The sequence below is a fragment of the Xyrauchen texanus genome, chromosome 17 (genome assembly GCF_025860055.1).
Source record: "Xyrauchen texanus isolate HMW12.3.18 chromosome 17, RBS_HiC_50CHRs, whole genome shotgun sequence".
NCBI classification, from domain to species: domain Eukaryota; kingdom Metazoa; phylum Chordata; class Actinopteri; order Cypriniformes; family Catostomidae; genus Xyrauchen; species Xyrauchen texanus.
Window position 1 is genome coordinate 11,966,524 of NC_068292.1, and position 7,629 is coordinate 11,974,152.

The 7,629-nt window shown below is 35.7% G+C and overlaps 1 long non-coding RNA gene across 1 annotated transcript in view; it reads right to left on the reverse strand.

Moving 5' to 3' along the window:
• LOC127657995 (uncharacterized) overlaps positions 1–4,828 on the reverse strand; it is an 84,457-nt gene extending 79,629 nt beyond the window's left edge. Inside the window, exons 1-2 of the long non-coding RNA XR_007972341.1 lie at positions 4,713–4,828; positions 2,948–3,137 (exon numbers count right to left, since the gene is read on the reverse strand). This is a non-coding gene — a long non-coding RNA (uncharacterized LOC127657995). The remainder of the gene's footprint in view (positions 1–2,947; positions 3,138–4,712) is intronic.
• Positions 4,829–7,629: the final 2,801 nt, after the last annotated feature.

The following is a 7,629-nucleotide window of genomic DNA, read 5'->3' on the forward strand; positions in this document are numbered from 1 at the left end:
ACTCGGAGTAGCGCCATTCTTTTGACATCAATGTGACAACACAGGGGAGTCAAGACAATACAGTAATGAATAAAAACACAAATTACAAACTTTTAATCTCACTATAATAATCTATTTTTGGAGCATTGTGACATAAATAATGAATTAAGGAATTTAATATTTTTGAATAATATAATATGAATAGCCCTAGCGATGGACTGGCGACCTGTCCAGGGTGTCCCCCGCCTTTCGCCCAATGTTAGCTGGGATAGGCTCCAGCCCCCCGCGACCCTGTACACAGGATAAGTGGTTGACGATGGATGGATGGATGGATGGATAATATGAATAAGTGTATTTATTAAGCATTTCTAACATGTACATTAAAACATGTACTATTGGGCAAGTATTGCATGACATTTTCACTTTTTATTCAAGTTGTTATAACTGCATATAAAAGACTTAGAATGCATTTGTATGGACTCCTTTATATTACCTTAACAAAGGTAATATAAAGTGTGGCTTAGGTGTCCAAATACGTTTTGGGGCCACTGCATGACACCTACAGATTACAGATATGGGAATTAAATAGCCAAATAATAGCCAGAGTAAAACATTTAGCATTGATCAAGGAGTCCTTGCCACTGACTGAATATCGTGACACAGAGGGAGTGCTCAATCTGGGCGCTGGAGCACTGCATCAACCGGCAACCGAAAGTGATACCTGAGGGGTCCAGTACCATCGGCCGGCGTCACAGATGGAAGCAGTACAGCGGGCTGAGGTCCGTCTGGCGCCGTGTACGGGAACTGCCGAGTTTTTTACCCCTTCTCTCTCTCTCATTCTATCTCCCTTTCCCTTTCTCTCTCTCTTCTCCCTCCCCTTCTCGCTTGTTCTTATTACTATTCCTAGGATGCGGGGGAAACCATCCGGCAGCGGAACGGGCCGAAAGGGCAATATTTCCTCTCCAGAAATGTGCATGTGTGCATGTGTCTTTATGTTTATACATGTTTTTGTTTTTGTTATACACTGAAAAGTGTCTATTAAATGTCTGACGTGGATTGTTCATCTAGTCCCCATTGAGAACCTGATTTGCCACAATAATAATAATTAAAAAAAGCACCAATATAAGTGATAAGTGATAAAATAATCACCAAAGCCAAGCATCTAAACAGTGTGTAGTCAAAGAGAAATACTGTATTCTGGTTGCCATTTCTGAATACGTCTTAGTGTGCTGACAGAACATTCTCACTTATCTCTGGACAACAGGCACTGAGAACTAAAACTAAGCATAATATTCAATTTTTTTTTTCACAGGCTGGCCAGTACAGGCAATGAGAATCAAGGTAGACTGTCAGGACAATTGGTAATGCTAGTCTAAATGTGGAGCTTTTCCAAAGCACATTGATATGTAGAAGAGACTTGGGAACAAAGAAAAAAAAGAGAACAAAAGAGAACAAAAAAAACAGGCGCTGAGAGATCTTTTTACGCCTAGACTGCAGACTGTACAAGCCAGTGCCACAGGAATGACATCAGACTAAATCTGCTCTCTTCTGGTTATTGAATAATGTGGATGAAAAGGGATAGGTTAGAGAACAGTCACTAACTATCACATCATCTAGACCTACCGTCAGCACCATCTGCCATTCTTTATGTACAATACTGAGTGAAATCATTGCTGGTGGTGTGTGTGCATTGGAGATGGCCACAAAGGCAGTCTTCTTACACTTACAGTATATTATATTTAAAGATTGAATAAAACTGTTTGCAATTGCACAAAACAATTTTTTTTATTATATGTTCATATACCGCAATTAACAATCAATCACCAAGCTTTCTCTTTATAATCTTAAAACCAGTGTTCCTCATTGAACACTTAGAACACGTATTAAACAGACCTTTATGCAATGCACAGATAACACTCTTTTAATAGTGGTTAAAAATCCATGTCACACCAATGTACTTCTGTCTGCGCTTCTCTTCATTAATTCACTTCAGAGCTGCGACCTCCAACATGGACAAAACGTGCTACCGCGCGCATTTGCTCGTATCATTCGCGCTCGTGTTTCATTGGCTGAAAATGACATCATACTGGAGACAAATAACATCATAGTGGAGAGCAGCCGTAAGGCGAGCTGCTTGGCTGTCTCCGATGCAGTCTGAGCTCACTCAATCCTCGACTCATCGTAAAGAGTCAGGGGAAGATGATGGGATTACTCATCCCAAACCTTCACTTAATGAATTCACAATGCGGTTGTGAATATTTCGCATTGCTCGCGCACGCCCAGTGCAATGCAGTCAGTCCCGGAGACGCTGTCCAGCTTCCCGCGTGCTGAAAAACACATTGCGCCGCTCCATAACGCCATTTAAAACTGGATCAAACTGCTTTTAATGCAAATAAAAACGGCATGGCTATCAAAATCTGGTCAAAACACGTGTGAAATCACGCATTTCAGTCTATACAGTATATGCCAGTTAATTCTGATTGGCTCGGCTGGCATGTAGCCTATGTCCAAAAGTCATGCCACAAAAAAAAAGCAGTAATGTTCAGCTAAAGTTTAATTCAACCAGCCATGACACAGCCTGATGTACCAATCATTCATCACACAAACATGTCTATCTAGGTGCTACTTTGAGTATAAAGTGTGTTAGCTCTTTATTATAATATTAATGAATAACGTTAATAAATATTTTTACATTATATACTGCTTAACGGGCCATTAAAATAGTTCAAATGTTATTAAATGATAAAAAAAAATCTATATATCTATATCTATCTATCTATCTATCTATATATATATATATATATATATATATATATATATATATATATATATATATATACACATACACACACACACACACACACAACTACTGCCACTTTACGCATTATATAATATTTAATAACTTGTTAATTAAGAAAGAAAATATTATAAAGGTTTAGCAAAAGTGTTTCAAACTTAGGGTACTTACCTTTAGTTTCTTCTTCATGTCAAGATGTAGGAATTAATAATTATCATTATGAATAGTCCAGTAATCCAGGGGGAAAGTAATATTCCACTGTAGAAAAATAATGAAAGTGTCCATGAATGTAAAAAGGGTGTCCGTTGAGAATAGAAGCTATCCATTATCCACAATTCCGAAACTGAATGTGCATGTTGGCCTGGAAAAAAAAAGAAATATCATTTTAGGATCATCAAACAGGCAGATTGTTTCAAGTTCTCTCTCTAGCATTAGACAAAGACACAAAAATACTGCCGAACTTGAGCTGGCTAAAAGTATTTGATAAGTTTCAAATATTTGCTAGTAAGCTCTCTTGTAGTTTGAGGAGATAACTTGTGGATTTAAGGGTGAACAATAAAAAAACCTTTCGAAATCCAGATATACTTTCTTATTTCCTTGACCTTGATTTAGCATTTTATAAGTTAAAACTGGAAGGTCATGCATTTTTATATGAATCTCTAATGTATTTATCTGATATATTTAGCTGTGCACAAGAAGCAAATAAGGACAAAATGTTTCTGTGAAAGATGAAAAAAGTTTTTTTTTCAAAAGTGAATTGTTCTTGCATCATCTGAGCTAGAGTAAATTAAATTTATATGATTCAAGTTGTCATTTAGAGAGACAGATTTTGGTATGTTTTATAAGAAAAGGACAGGGCCTGAAATATAAAGACAAGTCAATTTGGGACACACTTTCATGGAAAAGCTGAAAAAGTTGTCTTCAATGTCTAGTTTTTATTTTTTATTTATTTTTTTATCCAAATTCTTGGTTAAAAACCAAATTAAAAACGTACTATAAATAGTTGAACGAGTCAACTTAATCAGGACAGATGGATCACTAGTGTTTCAAGTCCACCAAGTTATCCAAACTATTTTAGATTTTAAGGTAGTCTTTCTTTTGTTTGAGGGAACTTTTCAAAATAATTGCAGTTCATTGCAATATCAGGTACCTACGAAAGGAATGTCAAATTAATTTGTCTCCATCATTCGACTTAAGGTGTTTCATATTCTCTGCTTGGCATTAGCAGAACAAAGAAACTCCATCATGCCTATTTAAGTTCTGTAACAAAGGACTGAGACTGACTCCTCACTGAACCTGTTGCTCTTTCACACAATCTGCACATTTAATGGTTAATATGCATCAGCATTGCAATCAGAAATGCTCACAAATGGCACCAAAAAGTATACTGTTCAACGGTGAATGATTAATCCAGAAGAAGACATTACAAATACAAGTAGGTTGAATTCATCAATAGGTATCCATGATAATTCGAGATATCCATCACGCGGTTAAAAGACTTCATTGTCTGAGAGTTTAAAGACATCAATGCATAATGCAAATTTTTTCACAAAATTCGCTTTTCCTTACATTTGAATTGAGAGATACTTTTCGTGCGTAATTTTCGGTCAACTTCCTTCGCCAATCAACTTTTGACAGCTTTGTCTTCCTGCGTCATCCTTATCGTCCCGCATGAGACAAATGTGCAAAATAACTCTCACGCTTTTCACCAAAATACATCCACGCATTTTTCTTCATATTTCATCTTCATGTTTAGTTTGTGCATCAACAGTCGCCCTTCAAAGAGCCCCGCTGAACAAAGGAACGCTCCTCTTTGCTTTGTGTTCAACTTTGCGAGCTGACGTACAAACTCTTGGAGAACTTTTAATGATAAAATGCATTAACGAACAACATTTGAGCGCGAAACGAGCGTGATGAGCGCGTGCGATGAACTCACCTGAGTGTTTTGCGGAGTGTTGGCGTGAAGTCGCGGCCACGGAAAAACTTTTAGAGTGCATATTTGGGTGGTGTTGATGGGTCCCTTTGTCTACACGTGTGAAGGGGGTTCTTGGCCGCGCCTTGTTCATTTCAGTTCGAGTCCCGCCCTCTACATCCAACAAAATAACAACAAAGGGAGCAACTTTACTAGAGGAGTCGTGTGTCCGGTGCCCTACAAATTAGTAAATTAGTGATTGTTAATAAAGGATTCGTCTCTTGAGGTATAAACTGCAAAGGTCCATAATTGTGTCTTTATTATTGAAACGATTCGTTTCCCCGAAGGTTTATACCGTTTTCACAGATCACAGAACTATTTGTAGGCTACCCCCAAAGTACATATTTATTTATTTTCCAAAGGAAGTATAATGTTAAATTCTGCCCTGCAGTGAATGGTCATTGCATATAGCCTAGTCCACGCACGTGAGCTGTTGACGTGTGAGCGACTCCATTGGAGTGCACTATATGAGCAGCAGGCTACGAAGACTGCAGTCGATTGACCTTTGGTTAGCGTCACTATTTAAGTTATATTGATGTTATTCAATATTTTCTATAGCAACATACATTATGCAACAAACAAAAAAAAGTATTTAAACCCCTAAGTCACACTTTAGAAAGTTTGTATGAAAGTGTCAAGTGAAAGATATATTTCATTATTTAAGTATTTAAGGAGTGAAAGATCTCCTACTGACCTCAGAGTGGAACACCTTACACTCACTGATTACTGGAACATTTCACAAATTGATATATATAACTTACTGTTCAAAACCAATAAAATATATTTGGACACTTTCTGGTTGTCAAACATGGAACCTATCCACACTTAATGTGGTGGAGTTCACCTTTGGTTTATCTGCTGGGGAACTGACTTCATATGTCCACTAAAATTCAACTTCACACCAGTTTGGTATGATTAGGAAAAACGGCTAAAGAGAAGTGATATTAGTTCTGAACAAAGAGAATCTGCAAATAAATGATCTAACATAATCTAACGTCATTTGTTTGCAGATGCCACATGCAGTGTGGCTTAATCGCCCCAAAATGCGAGGCTAGTTGTCACACTGGGAAGTTTATAAGGGCTATATCTTAGTAACTCTGTATTACATGCTACATTATATGCCACAAATTATAATGTCAATATCAGCATATTTTTGTAATTGCTGTTGAGTAAACAAATGAACAATATTATACTACCACATGTTGTCCTGTTTCTTTGGGGACAGGATGTCACGTATTTTTAAATTGATCAATTACAATATTTGTTGACCAAAACAAAGGTTTGATATTTTTGTAAATTACCTTTTCCATTTTTTGCTGTTTCATGAATCATATTGTGCTTCATATTTATTTTACTTTTGAAAAAAACTATATATGGGCTGTTTAATGCATTAGTAGATTCTAAGAGAAGTGTAGATTTTGTTCTTTTAAAGTTCACATAAAAACTACCCAACTGGTATAATGGCTCCATTGTGACAACTTATCCCATATAGTGTGACCCCCACCATTGGGGCATGTTGTCACAAAAGGTGAACGTGTGTTTAATGAACTGCATCTTTTTTTTTTTTTTTTTTTGCAGACAAGACTTTGTGGTATATGACTATATAGAAACTGACTTTCCAAAATAAAAAAAAAACATTTACTAACATAAAAAAAAGAGATATCATATGGTATCTCTTCCCAAAGAGATTGCATAAATGTAATGATCTGATGTAATGACAAATAAGCAGGTGTTACCCAACTTACTGTTCTTTCATCACATTCCTCCAAGACAGGGGAAAAAAAACATACGTTTACAGTTAATTTTAGAAGCCCTCAGACACCACAATCAACATAATCGCAATGAAAATGAATCCAACCTAACAATAAATGCCATTAATTTTGTGTAAAAATACCTAGAAAAAGGACACACTGCTTTTTCATTTTCATGCTCATAATGTTATTCTGTAATTCTTAGTGAATTTGGGCATTATACTGATAACTACAATGTTTGATACTCAGTAAGAATTGCTTTTAAACACACAAAAATGTGTTATTTATAAATCTACAATCTTAACACTTTCACTGAATCATCTCATAAAATTGACACAAATCTTGGCTTAGATACAGTCACACATATCTTGCATTCTACCCTATTAATAGGGTAATTAAATAATAATAAAAAAAACATAGCAATAGAAAAGTTATAAAGCGCAAACACAACCAGCATGCATTACACATTACCACTTTAAAACACTATGTTTGAGTTCTAGAAACGTATCCAACTTTAAGGTTATTTAAGATATACATTTAAACTATATTTCAAAAGGATTGGAATGGAAGAAGGAGGTTGTGGGTTGTTTTACATTTATATGTAAATGTTCATTGTCACAGATTAACTTGTTTCAATTCATGCAGATTTGGATAAGGATGCTGCAGTATTTGTATCATTTGAATTGTTTTTCTTTTCCTTTCTGTACTTTAGCATAAGGATATGTAAAGTATATGAGCACTATAAAGACATACCAAACTGTATACAGTAAGGAAGAAATGCTTGAAATATAAACAATGTTTTCACAATATTGGTCATACAAAATTAACAATCCAGTCTCACACTGTTGACAAATAAGCATATTCATTACAAATCTTTAATTGGCCATTGTTTTTTTTCACTGTGCTAGCCAGTTGATGTTCTAAAATAAAAACAATTGTCTGGGTTCAGTACAAGTTCAACTCAATTGACAGCATATGTAATGCAATGTAATAAAATATTTTCGACTATCTCTTTATTTAAAAATTGCTTTTACTGTAAAGCACTTACAACTGATGGGAATGAGGCCTGTTCGTAAACATTAAAATACACACTGTTTCAAAGGTAAAGCTACAAGATGTAATCATTAGAC